Source organism: Daphnia pulicaria, chromosome 7 (genome assembly GCF_021234035.1).
Source record: "Daphnia pulicaria isolate SC F1-1A chromosome 7, SC_F0-13Bv2, whole genome shotgun sequence".
NCBI classification, from domain to species: Eukaryota; Metazoa; Arthropoda; class Branchiopoda; order Diplostraca; family Daphniidae; genus Daphnia; species Daphnia pulicaria.
Window position 1 is genome coordinate 17349843 of NC_060919.1, and position 21162 is coordinate 17371004.

General features: G+C 41.6%; 1 protein-coding gene across 3 annotated transcripts in view; it reads left to right on the forward strand.

Moving 5' to 3' along the window:
• The window catches only part of LOC124348823 (homeobox protein cut-like), a 163656-nt gene that overhangs the window by 51271 nt on the left and 91223 nt on the right, over positions 1-21162 (forward strand). Inside the window, exon 1 of one of the 3 annotated variants that reach the window (XM_046799116.1) lies at positions 19836-20120. The exons of the other annotated variants lie outside the window; for them this stretch is intronic. The gene's annotated coding sequence lies outside the window, so the exon portion shown is untranslated. Of the gene's footprint in view, positions 1-19835; positions 20121-21162 lie in introns of those variants that run through there. 3 annotated transcript variants of the gene reach the window in all.

Here is a 21162-nt window from a genome sequence, read left to right on the forward strand (position 1 = left end):
GTGTGATTTCCATGTCGAATAGACGTCAATCACTAGCCGAGGGAAAAAAAAAGGGAAAAACAAGTTACGTGTGTGTGTGTGTCGGTTTCCCGCGTGCAGGTTCATATCAAAGCTCACAATCGATTCATCATCTTCTTCTTCTGCTTTTTTTTTGTTGTTATCTTGTAGTTATTTTTTGATTCGTGCCAGAAGCAGATGCCGAACATTCCACGGACCGTTACCGACCCGATCTCTCTCCCGACTTTAGTTACTTGTTTTGTACGGTTAGTGGAGGGGGGGGGGGAGTTGGGTTATATTTATCCATTCATTATGTATTAACCGTCCTCCCGATATTCGATCGCACCTCAACTGCATTTCCAACTCGCAGCGGGGGTGGAATCGATCTGAGCCGCGCACCGCTCAGGGAGGAAACACGCTGAATGAATGAATACGTAGTATACATGAATGAACCTGGAAGATTTTTCCTTCGCACTCCCATCCGAAGGACCAGTAAAGGCGTTCGGTTGCGGTGGCAAAAGAGGAGTAAGCCAGGAGGTTGCGTTCTTTTCTTTTCTCCCTCCTTTAAACAAACTTATGGGAGGCAGCAACAGCAGCAGCAGCACAGTTTTGTACAAGTGTGAATCCCCGGGATTTATATTATATAACGAAAAAAAATATATATGGGAAGAGCTAGAGAGGGGGTTTGAGTTACCTTCTTTTCTCCTATTGAATTGATTGTGGGCAGCTGTTTTTTTTTTACTTTATTATTATGGTTAAATCCACACACAACAAACATCTCGTATGACTGTGAATCAATTGTGGATAGCGGCGATCGAGAAATATGCCGGATGCGCATTCCCCAACTTTTTTTTTTATTTTGATCATTCAAATGTTTTTGGAGTGGGTGTGGGGGGGTTCGGCCCAATCCCCTGTAAGAGGTGACGTATCATATCGTAAACCAAAAAAGATTTTTTTTTCTTTTACCGAAGAAGATTCGAGTGAAATAAATGACTGGAAGGTTTTGACAGGCGGAAAAACGGCTCCTTAAAGAACTAAAGAAGGAGGAAGAAGAAGAAGAAAATCTATATATTATCTGATGATAAAAGAAGAAGAAGAAGGATGAAAATACATATAAAAACCTCTCGGCCAAAAAAAGAGATAAGACTCGTATTTATATATACATACACCTCACCAAAAGCTAGATGGGGGGGGGGGGAAGGGATTATTTGTTGCAATGGAGGAACAAGTCAAAAGAGAATATATTGTAGTAAAAATAATCATAATAATATCTAGAGAATGTTGAGATCTATTAGGCAAACGAAACACGCGCAACTTTTCCTTCCCTTTTTACTTTTTATTTCAAATTTCGCGCGCCACCTGGATCGGCTTATATTCCTAAATTTAAAAAAAAAAAAATTTTCAATTCCAATCGAAAGTGAACTGCGTAACCACCACTTTTTTTTTGAAACTTTTCATTGTGTGTAACCGAGTTTATTATCACAGGTAAAAAAGGTGCTGGGGTTCTGCCCTGTCCCAAGTACAAGGGGGTTAAATAAAAAAGGGTGATTGCGAGCAACACCTGTGCCACCCCATCGAATCTTTTTATGATATTTTCGCTTCTCCACAGCTATCCAAACTTTGGTCGAAAAAAAAACCCGGAGAATATAATATATGATTACAACAATCCAAGGAGAGAGAGGGGGGAATCGATTTTGATGTAGTTTATGACCAGTCGAGTCCACTAGGCCATTATAGTCCAGCACCCCTTATATATATTCCCCTTATTATGTCTATTCTATCCGTGTGTGTGTGTGTGTTACCTGGGACAGGACACACATCTTTTTAAAGGAGAAAGAGAAGGGGGGTCATCGCCAACTGTTCGGTTCCGTGACTATCCCTCCCTCTTTGGATGTACCCGCAAAAACTCGTAAATCAAAAAAACCAAAAGATAATATCAAACTGCTGGTGTCTGGTGTGTCTGCGTGTGTGTGGGGGAGGAGGATTATTTCCTATGTATAGCAAACGTCTAAAAATGAGAGGGGGGAAATTAGACGCAGAGAAGAAGAAGAAGAAAAAAGGCCAGCGCGATTGCCAATGCGCGGGCGGGGGGTCGGGATATGCTTTGACGCGCCTTCCAACTGTGGTCCCACTTCTCATCTGTGGGCCAGCACCAGTTGAAAATAAAAAAAAAAGATGGACTCTACACACACACACACACACACACCTTTATTGTTATGATATGAAATTTTATCCGACACCGTTCGTGATGCGAATATCCGGTCTGGTGTGCATCTCGAGTTGATTGTCCTTTTGTTAGGGGGGGATATGATCACCGGCCCCACCAGTTATACCATTTGTTGGTATATTGCACAAGGCAGTTGTTTCTTAATCCTCCATGTCGATCTCTATTTCTTTCTTTTTTTTTTTCATCTGTCGGATGTGATCCGGATGACTTTAACGTTGGCGCTGCCTGTTTTTTTGATGGGCGCCTTTAATCTTTTTCCTTGTGACTTCTGTGGGCCACTGGTTGTCGCTGGCCGCCCCTCCGTCTATGGATTAGCGTCGTGTAACAGCGTGTGAACAAAAAACCGTCGGGTCTCATGTCGCCCATATCCCTCAAGAAAATCGACGACGATGGATGGAAAAAGAAAAAATTCCTTTTTCGCTTGTGAGAAAGAAAAAATGTCCTCAAGACGATTTCTTGTCCCGAGTAAATATATAAAAATAAATAATAACCAGACATAGAGAGAGGGGGGAGACACACAGACACAAACACACACACACACACACACAAGGCCTTGTCGATCAAAAAGAATCTGATCCCACTCTGAGGGATAAATATCATTCCGGAATCTTGATTTGATGGTCGTAAAAGAGGAGAAAATGCCCGCTAGCTTCAGCTCACAGTCACAGTAAAGTGTATCGTTGCCTTTTTCCTTCTTCTTCTTCTTCTTCTTCTTCTTCTTCTTCTTCTTCCTGTTTGGCTTGTTTTTATTCGAAATTGTTGTGTATTATAGCGGTGGCGGCCGCTCCACTTGATGCAAAGGACGTCGGGAGACCAGAGAGAGAGAGAGAGAAGCTGAGAGTGGTTAGAGGTTATTTCACGGTACTTGTAACAACATCTTGTGTTGTCGAAACGAGCTGCCATGGCTAGTGGCCGTCGCTTCGTTCGTTAGCGACGGCGGAGTGGAGATGGTCCCCCCCCCCCCACCACACAGTCACAAGAGCGAAAAAGGGAGAGAGAGAGCCTCTTGATTTGTTTCCCGTCTACACACAATGGCGCAGACATTCGCCCAGTCTATATGTGTGTGTGTGCAGCCAAAAAAAAAAAAAAAGGGACGGAATAATCATAACGAACCCCCCCGCAGAAAAGAGATTCGGCGTCCAGCAATTTGCTCGGCTTCTAGGCTCTTTCGAGCCCGCGCAGCAGCAGCAGCCATTCCCAATAATGTACACACATAGGAAGATGTAGTACAACTCGACTGTCGTCGTTCTTGTACTCTCAGCTTTTCCCTCTATCGGTTTTATATACGACCGTCCGTCTGTCCGTCCTCCCGATAGAAATATAGACTCACCACTCTTCTTCTTCTTCTTCTGGCTGGATGTTATTGTCTCTGTCCGTCCACACACACACACAGCATCGCCTACAATACATCTTGTGCGGCTGGCGGCCTCAATGGCTCATGTTGGGCTCTTTGGCTGTTAATGATGATGGCATCGCAAGGAGAAGAGCATCTTCTTCTGTCTCGGTTCGAGTGTTTTTAGATGTTGTTGCTCGTTAGTTGTCTTGTGTATATATCTATCCCCTTGTAGAGTGAATGTTGTGTAGCAACAGTTTGAAAACAGCAGAGATTTGTCATAAATATCTTCCCCCCCTCTCTCTCTCTCTCTCTACTCACTCGAATCAAAATGAACAAAAATTGTGGATTACACATAGAGTGTATACACAAGATCTATTGCGATTATTTTATCCATTCCCATCTGGCGCAATCCATCTCTTTTTTTCTTTTTCTTTTTTCCCCGGCCAAGATTGGAGCCACAAAAGAGAGGGGCTCTTCTCTCATCTTGGCTTGATGATGATGATGAAACTGATGTGGGGGTCGAGTGAACGCACACACACTGGAACACAACAGCCCAAAAAATCTAATATCTATACCCCCTCACAACCGAAATATGTTTTTTGTTTAGATCTATAAAAAGGCGCTACACAGTTATGGGCATAACTCATCATTTCCTTTTCTGGTCTGTCTGGATATCGCTATCTGCTTGTGTGAAACGTTGCGCGTTTCGGTGGGGGAGTGATGTGCCGCAAAAGAATTGGGTCTATTATAGTCCGTTTTTCTTATTTTTACCTTTTTTTTTTGTTAAAAAAAAAGTAATACAATGCGATGATCTAAGACGATCCAAAAGAGCAAAAGGCTACACAGGCGCAAAAGATCAGCAGGGGGTTTCTTTTACCCTCAACTTTTTTTTTTTTGAAAACTGGGAGGGTGTTAGTCCATTTCATTTTTTGATTGCCATTCTTTTGGTATTATTATATAACCCCCTTCAAACTGTCCGTCTTTTCATCCTACTATAATATACGTCGATGTATTTATTACATTTATACATTCAGTAGAGGGTTTTCCTAGCTATTCTTTTGGGTATTTTTTCGGCCGCCCTGGTTGCCTGACCTATTGTTGCAAAGTGATGGCCGAAGAATAGAAATGAATCGACCCCTAGACTCTTCTTCTCTACCGAGTTATTACGAGAACGAGAAGAAGAAAAGGTCCATATTATACTATGAAATAATAATAATAACAAGACTCCCTTCTTTTTTTGTGTATACGTACATACAAACACTTCCCTTCGCTGTCCGTCTGTCAGGACTCGTTTGTCACACACCAGTCCGAAATTCGATCGCTTTGAAGGTTATTTCTGCGGCTGTTTCACTTATTCATCATCTTTTTTGAAAAAAAGAAAAACATACAAGAGACAAGACACAAATAGATGATGATTGCACCCACATGTGCACAGGCTGAACAAGTCAACTTGTTACTTGTCTTTCTGGGCTGCTGCTGCGGGAAAAAAAATCTTTTCAAAATCTTTTTTTTTTTCTTCTTTTTGTTAGTTGGATGATCTTTTGACCCTATAGCGAGTTTCCCAGTTGCTCACGACCGTCCATCCATTTGTCTTTCTTTTCTCTCTCTCTCCCCCCCCCTCTCTCTCTTCTGTGGATTATTAGATATGCAGCAGAAATATAATAAGTCTCTCTCTCTTATTTTTCTGACTGCTGTTTCCTCCCCAAATGTTTTTTTGAAAAACTTGGAGAGGAACACTTTTTCGGGTGACGTCAGATTTTTCTCCGGCGGTAAGAGACCCCGCCAACGGACGGGCGGTGGCTGTTGTCGTCTGGACGTTCACGACCGCGTTTTTCCTTTTTTTTTTCCCACGTTGCTCACATGAACACATGGCTCTCTCATCTTTATGCTTCTGCTAGAGGTTGGTTTCGTGACATCATCACAATCCCCCCCCCTCTCTATTTAGATGGATGGATTTGATGCGTATGACTTTGAATATTTATACACCAGCGGCTTCATCTCCATCCGCCACTTGACTGTACCTCCTCTTTTTCTTGGAACAAGTTGACATTCTAATTGGTCTAAAAAGGCACTGTGAAGTGAGTGAAAACAAAATCTATCTCTTCCCCCAGCAGCACTGCAGCAGCAGCAGCAGCCGAGCCAATTGCCTATTTTGAGTTTATATTTTTTCGCCTCCCTTTCCGACCCACACAAAGTATATTATGATGATGTATTTTTATTTTTCTCTCTCTCTCTCTCTCTCGTCAATTTCATTTCTCGAGGTCCAGTCTGAAATTTAAAAAAATAAGGAGAACTCTGGATGTTTATTTGTCGGGGTCCTTGTTGTTGTTGGCTATCGAATTATCTTCTTTGTTTCCTTAGCTCCTTTGGGTTTATGGCACCACTTAACCGATGCTGCTGCTGCTGCTGTTGCCCTTCAGTTTTTTGTTCTTCTTCTTCTTCTTCAGTTTCGCCGCCGCCGCCGCCGTTGTTGCTCGATCAAGTCGGGCGTAGTTTCAAAACGGTTTTTTTCTTTTCTTTTTAACTTCTTTGCCACTTAGCTTCTCTCTCGTTCGCGTGTGTCTACAGTTTTCCTAGGGTTTAATAGAAACAACTTGGAAATGGGTTTGGAACAAAGTTTACCCATGTAACAGAGTTAAATGTCAATCAATCAATGCGCGGAGCTCAGCCAAGTCTATGTTAACTAGGAATGCGGTTGGTTGAAAGCGACGCCCGACAGATGGCGACGTCGGGAGCGTCCATCGGCAATGGCAATTATTACGAATGAAATTCCCCGGAAAATTGTTGGTTGGGAGAGGCTTGGACGGGGTTTAGAAAATATATAAGACGATAGATAATGATGATGACGATAAATAATAACCATTTGAAGAGATTTGGGAGGAAAGATAGCTCGGCCAGGGAGGAGACACGAAGGCGAGCAAAGAGTCGGAAGGCGGAATGAAAGATCCATGTCATTTGGCTCTTGTGAGTCGAGAAAGAGGAGACCCCTCTCTCATCTAGTACTGGCTCATAAAATCACAATGTTATTAGAGAAAAGTATACATCCATCCATTGTCGTAAAAGTGGAAAGAAAATTGTGTTTCGTTTTTAGACATTGAATCCCGGCAATGCAATAAGAGCCGCGGCGATGGAAGGAAGAAGCTGATGGAGATAAGGCAAAGAATAAGGCGGATGACTCCTGATGATTGACTCGAAACAGAGGACACACACACACACGGCAACAATCTGAAACGTTATTGCTCTCAGAGCGCCGTTGAACCAAAAAAAAATCCCAAAAATAAAAAAAATTTCTTTTGGTATAGAAACGAAACAATTGAGAGCTCCAGTCCATAAAAAATGATGACTCGGTCGTTGCTATATTTATTTATATACATGCTCTAATAAAACGAGATTCAACCGGGGGAAATTGGTATCCGCCGAACGAAAAAAAAAAAGGAAAAAGAAAGAGAAAAAAGATGTATGTGGTTCGTTGTTGTAGGCTTTCCACCAACCCTATAGCTTCGTCTTTGCGGCTTTTGTGTAGATTGTCTGGGGCCCTTTTGCCTAGTCTCTCCTCTCCCGGCCCAAAGATGAACATAAAAAGATATATGTGTAAGATGAAGAAAGACCATTCAAGTGTCGGTAATAATCGGGAGACGAAATAACCTTTTCGGGTGGCGGGCGGTTGGTGGTGGTGGTGGGGAGAGTGAGGCAACTCTTTTTGTGTGTGTCTGTGTGTCTGTTGGTTGTCGTCCGAGAGAACGAAGAAGAAAAAAAAAGGGGAAAAAAGTTCAAGGTATCAATCAGCAGCGATAAATCCCCAGGGACCTGAAATTATCCGTTTGGAAAAACATTTCAAAGAAAATGACGAGGGATAGAAAAGAGTCTCCTCCTTCCAGCCGCCTTACCACACACAACCACACGTAACCCTCAAGGACACCTATAACAAACCCCCAGCGTCCTCCCTTTAACTTTTGGGTTGGTTCTTCTTCTTCATCTTTTCTTATATTTCGTTATTTTTCTTTTTTTTTTGACACACAACAAAAGGGGCCTTCTTCGATTTTAATTCTTGCCCGTGTGGGTTTACGTGTACTGGTAATAACAACTACTGGTGGTGGCGCCACAATTCGAAGTCAGACAGGTAAAAAAAGAAAAAAACGACATTTTAGAAAAATAAAATAAAAAAGAGATGGTGGAGGAGGAGGAATAGGAGACGAGACGTTTGAAATATCAGATGTAAAGTGAGAGCCGAGCTCCCGCCGACCGCCATGGCGCCCTCTTTTTCCCAGTCATCATCATCAGTTTTTTTTTCCTATTTTTTTTGGTCGTTTGAGGGAAGCGAACGATTGAATCTTATTTTAATAAAACAACGTACAAGAAACAAAATGACCTAAAAAAAAACAATTTTTTAATCTAGAAGATTCGGTGAATTTCTTGTACACGCAATAGGGCACGCCCACGACCATCGATGATGACTCGAAACTTTTATTTGAGTTTTTTTTTTTTTTTTTCCTCCCCACAAAACATATGCCACAAAATGAAAACAAAAGAGGAAAGAAATCGAATTGGACAAACGTAATAAATCGATTGACTTTGTACCTGGAATTTCCACCTTTTATTTTCTTCCTTCCTTCCTTCCCCTGGGAAATGGAATTTTTCCAATTTTTGGTTGTTTGTGTCGATGAAATTTCATGTAGGAATTTTTCGATAAAAAGGGAAAAAGACTTGGGCCCTTTCACGGGGCATTCATCGGCTCAAATCATCAAATCAAAGTTGACGTTGACGTCAGTGTCAAAATCGAACATCCGTCACTGTCGTCGCCTCGGTCGTATCGTATAGGGGCCTCATCACGCACACCACCACCACCCACCCCCTGCCGCGGTGAGGAGGAATGTGTGATGTGTCGAATCACACGCAATACAATGCCACTACCGATCCCGAACGCGGATGTGCATTGCCACCGTGCCGAGTCGTAGGCGTAGGACGTTACGCAAGAACGGCTTTTCTCGGGATTCTTTTCGATTCCGTTTTTTGAGCGGCGGCAGATATGAAAACCGATTTTCTTTTGCTTTTTCTTTTCGTCTAACGTCCTCTGAGCTGATTGTGTCACGTTCGCCTTTGTGTTGTACTGTTGTTTGGGTTGTTGCCTTTGCCCCTCGATAATGTCTCCCACTTGGGGTCTCTGCCGGTTCACGCTGGCAGAAATGCGTTGCCGGTTGTAGTAGCTCTAGCCGCCGATCGACGGCGACTTTTCTCTCCCGACGACGACGCGCGATTTAACGAGAACCGCTGCCAACGTTCGTTCTAATAAAAGTTTTTTATTTTTTTTATTTTTTTGTTGTTTAATTTTTGCGGCAACCGAGAAGGGGAATAATAATAAGCAAATGGGTTGTTTGCATGCAACGACCGACGATGCCCGTTGAATTTTTCTTTCTTTTTTTGTGTGTGGCTCTTTTATGGATTTTGATGCCATCGTGATTTTTCTCTCCTACGAATTGATCTAATCTCCCGGTAACTTTTTTTTATTTGATTTCATTTTTTTTTTTTGCACGTCTGGGTGTCGCAATTCTTTGCGGTCATTTGGACTGAATTACATTTAACTTTTGTCTGATAATGAAGAGATTTTCTTGGCGCGTTTTTTGTACAATTTTTTGGGAAAAAACAGAGTCGAATTGGAATTTCGGGATTTATCATTGGGTTCGTGTGACCTTTTTACAACCTTGGCTGCGCTACTCAATCTACAGAGTCACGCAGTTTTTAAAATCCGATTTCCCGAATGGCGAGCGCTACAAATTAAACCTGCGCATTTAAAAAATAAAAAAAAAAGGAATGAATCGATCATTTCCCCTTCTTTTTTCCTCGGTTACCTAAACAAAAAACAACGACAAGAAGAAACTACAGAGAAAATGAAAGACAAAAAAAAAAGTAATAATAAATTGAAAAGAAGAAGAAAAAAAGATACATGCATGTAAGAGAGAGAGTCCCGACTGCCGTCTGTTGTTGTTGTCATTGTTTCTTTTTCTCTTCTTTTTTTTTCCCCGGGTCGTAATTTCTTTACCTTTTAGAAAATGCAATGCATTGGTAAGTTCTTTTTTCTTTTCTTTTTCAATTCCGATGGGTTGTAATTCCCGAGCGTTTTATTTTCTTATTTTTTTAATTAGTCCTTTTTCTTCTTCTTCTTCGCTTTGCCATGCGGTTTCCTGTGTCTCTGGCATATCGGCCGATCTCATTATACAACTGCAGGAGAGTGTATTTTTTAATATGGTATACGAGCACTATTTCATCATCGCCGACGAAGAAAAAAAAAGGATAAAAAGTTATAAATCTCCACAAAATGCGTTTTGTTGTTTCCTATTTCCTGTTTCGTTATACCCGCAGACTGTCGCCCGTTTTTATCATTTTTTTTTTTTGCTTCGTATTGTCCGATTTCCTGTGTGAAGAAAGAAGCTTTTTTCTTGTTTTCTTTTACTGATTTTTGATATCGATACCGGCGCGTATTAAATGGCGCTAAAAATTTCAAATTTAGAAAATGTTGGGCTCCGCCATCTGTTCTCCTAATGGCTCAATTTCCTCCGTTTCTTTTCCGATGACGTTTCGACTGGCCAACACGGTTACGAGCAAGCTGTGAGTCAGTCAAGTCGTTGAAATTCAAGTCGCCCGATTCGTATTTCTTTCCTCGCCAAAAAAAACAAAATCAAAACCGCAATACAAATTGTTTTAATATATCCACCACACTATCATTTTCCTACTTATCCGCCTTGAAATTCAGTCATACCCTCCAACTATCCTTTCAAATCCGTCTTCGTAAAATTAAAAGATGAAACCTAATGCAAAAGCAAACCCCTGCTCCTATACATATCAAATTTATTATATTTACAAAACCTATGTCTCCATATTTGTCTTTTAGTTGTGATAACATTCATGTATAGTTTATGAGCACAGGCAACACTCAAGTCTGAGTAGGCCTGGTAATACAAAAAAAAAAAAAAAAAAAAAAAAAAAAAAACCGCAACGGCGATGCGCTCAAAAAACAACAACCTGCCGGTAAAATGAAACGGACAAGCGGCTACTGAATTTTTTTTTTTTTTTTTAATCTAATACCTCCCGAAACAAAACCGTTTAATTTGGTCAGAACAAAAGGAAAAAGAAAAATTGGAGATAGAAGAGGTCAGTGGGTGCATTGCGTACCCATCGAAGTTCCCCGCAACAACTCAACACAAGAGGAACAATAGAAGAAGAACATTAAAATCTTTTCTTCTTTGGTGTTCTCGGGAGGTTTGATCACTCCCACTTTTTTTTTCAAGAATAAAATTTTAAGAAAAAAAAAATAAGGGAAGGAAGGAAGAAGAAGAAGAAGAAGGGATGATTTTTTTTTTCCAGTGTGTCGCCGGGCGGAAATGAAATGCGCGGCGGCTCCGGCAGCCGGAACGGCGTACAAATCCGTCATGGATACCCACCACCCAACTCCCCACCCTTTTCGTCATATTCCACCACCCCATAAAAATCTAAAACCTTTTTTTCGGTATTGATATCATCATCATCTTTGAAAAAAAAAATCAAAAAATCAAAACTAATTGGACTGTAAATATAACGAGAAACAATAGAGAAAAACCTTTGAATTGCTTCCAAGTTTCGGATGAGAAAATGCCAATCAATTAATTGTGTTTGATCCATGGCAACCGAATCGATCCGGATCGGTCAATTCTGAATGATTTCATTACGGTGAGGGGCCGAAGAAAAACTCCAAAAAATTGAGTGGGGGGATATAGAAAATGGGAAATCAAAAGACGACAACGATGATGATGGAAGATGGAGGGAAGTTACACACTGGTTCTTCCTTTCTATCTATCTACATCTCTGTATATATCGTTCTTATCTTTTACTGATTCTTCTTCTTCTATTCCCCTTACTGAAGAAAAAAAAGTCGAGTTAAGCCAAGCTGAACGTTCGGTCGATTCGCTCGATTGCGTTTGAATGGCGTTCCGGCACTGATGTCCATATAGAAACAGACAGGACTGACAGCAGACAGGCACAGGCAAAGAAGTAGAAGAAAACGACGAATAGATACAAAAAAAAAAAGGGAAATGATGGACAAAAATGTTTCTTCTTCTTCTTCTTCTCCTTTTTTTCTTATATTATATTTGGATAATAATAATAGCGTGTCCTTGTCGGGGGCCCCCCGATCTATCCGCATGTTTTCGTCACGTTGTCATTGACCGCTTCCAAATCGTCCAAAAAAGAAGGAGACACGTGTGTGTCTTTTTTGACATTTTGTCTCCTCCTCGTATCGATTCAGTTTGTCGGTTTGCCATTTTTATTTTTTATTTTGACAATTTCAAAAATGAAATTATTGGCGCCAGCCGCATTGGATAAATATCCGGGGCGATGGAGCGGGACGAGATGAGGAAATTCTGAACGAATTTGTAACCAAAACAACAACAACAGCAACAACGACGACAATCAGACGAAAAGAAAGAAAAGCATTTTCCAATCATTTCGGTGCCCTGCGGTTGATCGCTCGGTTGGCCCGCTCGTTATACACAGTTGCACCGTCTATCGCCGTGTCTAGTATATACCTGTGTGTTTTGTTGTTATATATATCGGGAGTAGGAGGAGGGGAGCAGGTGGCGTGGCCGTCGAGCGCAACCGAACCGAAAGGGAATGAAGGAAGGAAAAAATAAGAAGAAAAAAGAAGAAAAAAGAAGAAAAAAGAAAACGATCGAGAAAATGAATCACGCGACTACTTCGGGAGAGGGCCAGCAGTATACCGATCGGCGTTTGACAGTTGTTTTCATTGGCTCCCACGTTTCTCTTTTTTCTTATTTTTTTGTTGAAATATTTTTACCTCATTTTCTTCCGAGTTCCTTTCTTTTCCCTTTGCACATAGTCGAAGCAGTTCACTTCTCCGCGCAATTATAGGTGAATAGCCTACGGGGCTGTTGTGCGGGTGCTGGTGGTGGTGGTGGGGGGGAGCTGTATAGTTCCTGCGAGTGATCGTTATTCGTTTCCCGTCGTTTGTTGTGTCGATTGGAAACCAGTTTGTGTATACGTCTGATGGCTTGGTTGTGTATATGCGCTTTACTTTATTTTTCGACTGCTGGTGTGTATAAACGTCCAGCAAGGAAATATACCCTTTGGCCGTGTTAGAGCTGAAACCCCTTGGAGGGACGGGGGGAGGGCGTCATCATCCAAGGGCCAAAGGGAAATGAGAAAAAATATACCCAGATGATTATAACATGCGCATCTATCGAGTAGATAATCCAACAAACGCGACGTCTTTCTCTCTGTCTGTATTATTATTACACCGAAAAATGGCACGGAGAAACCGGAAGTCGCTTATTAATAGCTCTCCCCCCTACCAAAAAACGCGAAATAATGCAATGATTCCCCCCCCCCAAAGCTCTCATTCAATTCTTTAAATATACGTGCGACACAGGTGAAACTTTTTTTTTTCCAAAAAGAGAAGGGCTGTTAAAAAAAGCCGAAAATTCCCCTTATCCAATTTCTTATATAATAAAAATATATATATATTTTTTCGGGTGTCCTTTTGTCCGTCTACTTTTGATATCGCCATTAACCGGTAGCAAACTACCAGCGCCACTCTTCTCTCCCCTGAGTTCCCTCTTTTTCTTCTTCTTCTTCGATGAAAAGGGAAAAAAAAAGACATAAAAACAAATTTGTTTGATGTGTGTGGGTGCTTTATACCTCGGCCATCACATGTATAAAGTGACGCGCCTATTTTCACCGGTGGGCGAAAAATGAGGGGGGGGGGGAGAGACTCGATTTCCTGTGTGTATATAAATATTTTTATTTCATTTTTTCTTTCGTCTGAAGAGATTAAGAACTCTTTTGTCATTCTGCACGCAACAGTTAAAAATATTTAAAAAAAAAACCCAAACCCCGGCTTATTATTTTTAATTTATTTATGAGATAATATAATATCATACCCCGCGTGAGGAGGACGGTGACCCTGTTTTCTGGGTCCGTTTGTTTTGTTAAATGCGCTAAAACGGATCGCATCAAAATGAGTATATAGGAACGGATCTCTCTCTCTCTCGTGTGTTGGTATTAAATTGCAAGGCGGATGTGACGTGATGAATAATTGGTGAGAGACTTGACTGGGCGACAGGGGCCCAGGATGTTCTCAATCTGCGATCTTGAAGGCGCAAAATCAATCATCCTTAATTTTTCTTTTCTTTTTTTGGGTGTTCAAACACGACATTTTGTGGGATTTTCTTTTTCTTTTTTTTTTATGTGTTACTCGACTGGAAACTCGAAATGATTGGAAAGGGAAACGACTTTTTTTTTGGTTTTGTTTTGGTTCGGCCGTGGAAAATGTTTATTGCGCGTTTCTACCGTTACGTCTAATCAGACGAGCAGCAATGCAGATGAATAGAAAAGCCATAACGCACAAGAAACAAGAGCTAGCTAGCCCTATTTCCTATCCCCGTTTCCCGTCCCTGAGCACACAGTGAAAAATATCGGGAATAGAGCTGAGTATATAAGAGGCTATAATAATAGTTAGCCTATCGTCATCCCTCCTTCTCCTGCTGGCCTCCCAGTGAATAGAGTAATAAAGGAAATGCACGCCGTTTCTTTTGACCGATAACACCGGATCCTCTTATACGCAGACGTCTATACCAACTATGGCGTGTTTTACCAGTAAAACTAAACAAAACAGTTTTTTTCTTCTTCTTCTTTCTTTCTTTCTTTCTCTGAAGAGAGAGAACAACACACAACAACGCGATAAAACTAAAAAGAGAACAACAACCAACCGAAAAAATCGAAGAGGGGAGAGAGAGAGATGGAAGAAGAAGTTAATGATCTTGATTAGTCACTTCCGTTGGCCGTATGCAGCCCAGGTACATATAAATATTATAACAGCACACACACACACACACACAGTATATGTAGACTGTAAGTGCTGCGTGTGTTTTATCTCTTTAGCTGCAATGTCGGTCGGTTTCTTTTCAAAATATACGACCTTGTATTAATGACCCAATTCGAAAAAATTAGCTTCTTCTTTTTCTTTTTTTTTGGGTTCTCCCCTCACCAGTTTATTTGTTTTGTTTTTGTTAAACAAAAAAGTAGGCCCCGGGACTTTTATGCAACTCCTTCGACATTTTGATGCTAAATTTTAATAGATTTATTAATGATAATAATAACAGACACGCTGGGTGGTAGAAAACAAAATTGGGCCGTGCGTTTTTCTCTCTGTTTCGTCTAAATTTTTTTTTTTTTCGGTGGTTGGTTAAAATTTAAAACGTGTGGTACAAATTTGAGCGGCTCTGGGTTCCCCCCCCCCCTTTCACCGATGGCGAGATACTTAAGTCATGCTTTATATGGACTATATGCACATCCCATCGACCTCAAACTCCTCCTGTACCATTTTCGACTCTCTTCTATCCCTCCTCCTCCTTTGGTTATTGTTGTTGTTGTTGTTGTTTCTCGACTGAAAAAATGGGGAAACCATCGCCAGACGTCGAAGAAGAAGAAGTAGGAGGGAGGGGGGGGGGGGAGGGAGTCAGCTGGTACACGGATGAGAAGCGTCGGACATGCTTATAGTCTTGCATAGAATTATAAGTGCGTATAGTAGAGCCTCTGTGCATAGGAGAAATAAGGAGCCAGGGGTTGCGTGTTGTCTACATGGACATGTCCAGTCGGTCAGCAGTTTAAAGTAGTTTGAAGATCTATTAAGAATGAGGGTGGAGGGGACCTTCAAAAATATAAATTATGGGGGTAAAATTAAAAAAAAATAAATAAATAATAACAATTCGATGGGAATCAAAACCCTTTTTTCTTTTAAAGAAAAAAATCTCGACTGTTTTTTCTTGATGATTGACTCTGCGGTCGCCATGGCAACCACCTCAAGAGGACCTTTTCCCTCTGAAGAGGGTTGAAAGAGGAGACCCTTAAATCACACGGACTTGAGAATGTGTCGATTGTGGAACTTTTCTTCTTCTTCTTCTTTATCAACAGGTACACATTTTTTTTGGTGTGTGCGCCAGGGTATAGAATAAGAAGAAGAAGTGCTTGGTGTTTTCTCACCTGCGCAACAAGTACACACTCGACAGACTTTGTATTTAGGAAGAGAGAGAAGAAAAAACTCTCATCGATTTGGGTGGAAAACCGCAAGATATTCTTCTTCTTCTCTTCTCTCTTTCTTTTTTTTAAAAGGAAATTTGGGGAATATTTAGGATGATTGCGACGTCAATCACCTTTTATTTTTTGGGGCTCTTTTTCTGGTGTTTCGTTTTTTTCCACACCTTTTTGGCGGTGAAGAAAAATCGATTGCCGAGTTTTCCTCTTGTGCACCTTATGGCGTTTCACCCCTCTCATCGCCGTTTAGTTTCGAAAGAAAATGCCAAGAATTCAATTTCCCACTGATATTTATGATGATTGCCGTCGTCGTGTGGAATGTACCACCACCACCACTACCTGTGCTCGTCTATTTCCCTCGGAAAAAAAATGCTTCGACTATATACACCACGGAGCGACTTGTCAGTGATGATGTTTTATATAATCCATCGGTGGTAAGGCACACGAGTGTGTTCTCCCTTTCGTTATCTTTTCATTTTCATTTGAATCCATCAAACAAAACAAAAAAAAAAAAAAAAGAAAGAAAAATTACTCGTGAAACGGACATTTTTGTGTAAAATACCTGGGCCGACCGGCTGTCATTTTCTCTTCACAGAAATCTCGTAAGATTTTTTTCAAAGAAAAACAAAAAACATTTTCCCTGGGCGCACTTTCATCACCGATGCAGTCGGCGGCGCTGTACTGCTGCTGCCGTTGTTGTTGTTGTTGTTGTTGGTGCGGCTCGTTGCGTGATGGATGAGCGCGTTGACGGGAAATGGGGAAAGAGAGGCTCCCGATTCCTTCGCCTCTTCGTTTTTCTTTTTTTTATTTTCTTTTGTTCTTTTTTTGGGTTTTTCTTCTCTCGAATCGAACGACCGATCGCTCCCGACATGTTTCTTTATTTTTCTTTCTTTATGATGCGCAACTTGTCAGTTGACAGAAGGATGAACAACTCGGCGGGATTTCCCCCCCTCGCACAGTATTACAGTAGCGCAACAACGTACTGGTATACTGTGCTGTACTGTTGTTGTTGTTGTTGTTGTTATTGTTCGAGATCATTGCGCCGACCGGCCGAGCTTGACGTGAAATGTTTGCTCTACATCTCTCGGGAGATTGCAACAAACCAGAAATTTAAAATAAAAAATTACATTTTGTCTTTTTTTATTTCATCAAATGAAAATTATTTCGGGGAGTTGATGATGATGAAATGGTTGTGGCGTCAGCGGAAATTCGGGGACGGCAGATGACGCGCTTTTATTTGCCCATCGGCGATGATTTGAATTCAATTTCTTCTACTCATTTTGTGTGTGTGCGTGGGGGGGTATTTACCCAGCTGGGTTTTCTTGCACCGACATTTTTCTTTATTATATGCGTATTATCGTTGGAGCTATATGTGTGTTTGATCGTCTTATTTATATAGGGGAATTCCGGAACTTGTATATTTTTTTATTTTGAGGACGTCCTCGGTCACCCAATGTGTGCCGAGTGGTCATTTTTCTTGATTTTTCTTTCTTTTTTATTGTGTGTGTTTGAATATGTCCTTGTATAGAGGGAAAAGAGAAAAAATGAGAAAAGAGTAGCATTGCGTCACGCGCAGCATCCGAGTGCAATGCCATAGACAATTCAATGATCCGAGACGGGCCACTGGGGGCTGTATTCTTCACACACCTCTGCTTGTATTCACACTCGTATTTTGATTATTAATCGCCCAGTCATGATGAACGGATCTGACTGGAGGGAATCAAAATTTATTCGGGGAGGTCTGCTGCTGCTGCTGCTGCTGGCCCCTTTTCTTCTCTCTCTCTCTGATCAATGCCCGTCCAACGATAAATAGACGCACTTATTCCCTTTTTGGACATCCACCAGCTAATTCAACCTTTTTTGTGCTGTCCACGTCGCAGTTGGGGGAAACGACGTGAATCAAATCAAGTGATACAATGTGATCCGAAATGCGCCTAAAGAGAACACGTAACTTTCCGGCCGTTTGGGATGACCAAGTATGGTCGGATGCCCAGATGTTGATAGGGCGCGGAACGTTTAGTTCCTATTTTCACTCCAGCTGGACTCGGATGAACAGGTGGGGATAAAAAAAGGAAAAAAAAAAAGAAAAAGGTTCAGTGCAACCCTTTATACCTGGGCCCCATCTTCTTCTTCTTCTTCTTAGCTGAGACCTTTGGGAAATCGGAGGAGTCGGGGTGCCCCTCTTACCTGTCGATTTCCACTTCGTCATCGTCGAATTCTTTGTGTTGCGTCGAGAAGGAGAAAAGAAAAAGCTATCGGAATAGTTCAGAGTCGTCGATGACTCAATAGATTCACTCGAGCAGCACATCACTCGTCGCCCCTCCGACACCTCCCACAAAAGGAAAAGAAAAGAAAAAAGAAAAAGGTGAACCTTTTCATTTCTTCGACCTGTCGCTTTTTCTTCTCTCTCTCTCTCTCAACACTCGTCGATGCACCAGCCACCACCAGCCGACACAATCGACGTGTTCGAGTGTTTTCCCCTGGGCTCCTATTTTTTGTATTTTTCGACCGTCTCTATTCAGTTTGACTTGTGTTGAATACACACGGAGACACAATCTTTTTTTATTTTCTTTATTATCTTTTCTTTTGACTTTCATTTGGTCTCGCTCGTAGCCAAAGTGAAACGCTTGGCAGCGCTCAATTTTGGCCATCGATGATGACGGCAATCTTTAAAAAATATATATAAAATCATAACAGATGACAACTTGATTATCATCTTTTTTTTATTTTTTCCCCCCTCGGTCATCACGGGCAGGGGACCGTCAATTATTTGAAACTAGTGAACGCGAACAACAGTGGCGTAATCCTTTTTTTCTTTTTGTTGGGCGAATGCAACGTCATCGTCCGACCGCCACGGCAGCAGCAGCAGCAGCAGCCGGACAACGTTAGCACAGCAGATTGGGGCATGTCGAATGTCTTTTCTTTCTTCTCTGTCACATGGCCTCCTTGTCCTCATTTTTCTTACAAGTTGTCTGATACTATACATCTGAGAGAAAGTCTCTTTACCAAGAAAATAATAAATAAAATCCCCCCAAAAAAGATAGGAAACAACAAATTGTATAGAACTCGATTGGCCAAAACGAAATTGGGAGAATAACCGTCGTCTGTCGTCATCTGTTGGACTTTTATTCCGTAAGTCGGTTAAGGTTCGACCTTTTTTAAAAATAAAAATGATGTACTGGAATCTATCCTGATGAGCAGGAAAGAGAGAGATTTGATTTTTGTTGTTCTGTTAAAAGTAACTAAATTTATCTATCGATCCCTCGGTCGGCCGTGCTGCACCGCATCAATACCATGTAACAATCATATGCCTTTGGGCTGATGTGATCTGCTATTTGTTTGCCTGCACGCTCTCTTGTTGCTCCGATCTCAACTCGTCAATAAATTGGGACGCCGTGTACAGCCCAAAGCTTCGCTCCTCTCTCTCAGAGAGTTTCTCCCCCCCATCGTTTGAAATATGGATTTTGCACCATTGCTCTTTCTCTCTCTCTCTCTATGTGTACAGACTCGGTCTAATAGCATACATACGTACATACGCAGAGAGAGAGAGTTGTGTGTCTACACAAAAATCAATAGCAAAAATAGCGGGCGATAGAGAGTCGAACGTCACACAGTCAGTTGAATCATGTAGGGCTAAATGTGTGAGTCTGAGTCTAGACTCTATCTCTACCATTTCCGTGTAGCCACAGGTGCTTTGATATGCCGTGTTTGGTTTTTATTGATGGAATCACTAGGGCCAAATCAGCTCCGACAAACTCCGCGAGTCTTTTGTTTTATTTGATTTGTTTTCGCCTTTTTTAGCGATCGGCTACTAACAAGGAGAGAGAGCGGTCGATGAACCGGAGTTGTTGTTGATTCAATTTTAATTCGATCCATCATTTTTGAATTGGAGCGCGAGGAAGTCATATACCGGGAAGCCGGAAGCCATCTTGCATCATACCAACTTTGATCTGATGGGATTATCAATAGTTAATCACATTGCCTCTGATGTCCCCGAAGTGGAGTACATTTTTATGTCATAAACCCTAAAAGTTGATCGCTGAATTATTTTTGAGGTTCTCTCCCAAAGTTCTGCCGAGCACGCCCCCCTCATTTGCCGCGGATTATAATTTTTTTAAAAAGAGTCAAGGTAAGAAATGATCCGAAATTCCTAGGACCTTTCTATAAGCGATTGGCAGCCAGTCGTGGAAAGAGATTTGTCTCTCGCTGGCCGTTCTGTCGACATGGCCTTGGTCGGAAAACTTGTCGGTTAGTGTTTTGTGTTGTATCCGTGTCCCGCTGTCCATTTGTACACAAGTTAAGTGCTGCCAAGTGAGCGTCTCGACTCGGTGAATAGAAAACTCTCTCTCGCTCTACTGTGTGCAGCGCAGAGTTGTTGTAATGTCCGGATCGGTCGTCCAGCCCATTGGATTCCATTAAGAGCCATCAGTACTTCCGCCTCTCGGCCGCCGGCCCCTAGGATTAGGCGCTTACATTTCGGTGGTAATACTATATCTCTAATATCCAATATATTATAACATTATAGTGTAGGCCCAGGGCGTTTTGTGTGGATGATATTACGTCATAGATTCTTGTATAACGTTTTTACTCTCTCCTGATTCGAAACATTTGATTTCTTTTTATTTCCCCCGCTATTTATTAATTTCATTTTCTACCCAAAGTCGTCGCTTGTCTCATCACGTTCGTTTCCTCTTCATTTTTTGTTTTTCTTCTTGTCTCGGCTTTTTATCATCATTTTCCGGGCGTCGTTCTATTCTGTTGTCTGATTTCATTTTATCCGTCCGTCCGTCCGCCGTTCTTTTTGTCTTCGAAAAATATTCCTCGCCCAACGTCTAGCTGATCTATTTTGTTTTTATTTTCGAAATGTCATCAACTACACAGAGAATGGCACGACGTCTGGGTCTTTTTGTCCGCATGTTAATTTCTTTGATGCGTACACATATGTATATATATTTTGCCCGTTGTGTTGCCGTCAGCCCGGCTCTCATCGTATCTATTCCAATCATCAGAGCTTCTGCTGCTGCTCTTCCTATACTGTCACAGTGTCGTTAGACGACACAGTCGTGACTGGCCCTTTTTTTCTTGTTTTGTTTTCTTCGTCGGTCGTGTGTGTGTATACACATTATTAGATCTGCCTATTTATAATATAGATCTCATCCACCCTCTCCCTTCTTCGCCATCTTTGATCCGGCAGCATCTCTCTCTCTCTTCTTTTGTCTCTTTTTAGACACAGACAACCGACGGGCTTCTCTCTCTCTCTCCTTCGGGGGCTGATAATTAAAAATTCTGGTTAATGATTGAATCATCAGCGATGACGACTGTGTCTGTTCCCAAACTTCTCGTCTGCAGCTGCCGGAGGAGGGAAGAGTGGGGGGGAATAAAAACTGGAAAAGTTTTTGGGGAGCCGGGGCTCATCCGTGTATAGCGTAGGGCCTGGATGCGCGGAATTGTGCCTCTACGAATCGAATATCGTATCATCATCATTTCATATCTTTCCATCTCATTTTCTGATGGATGAATAATA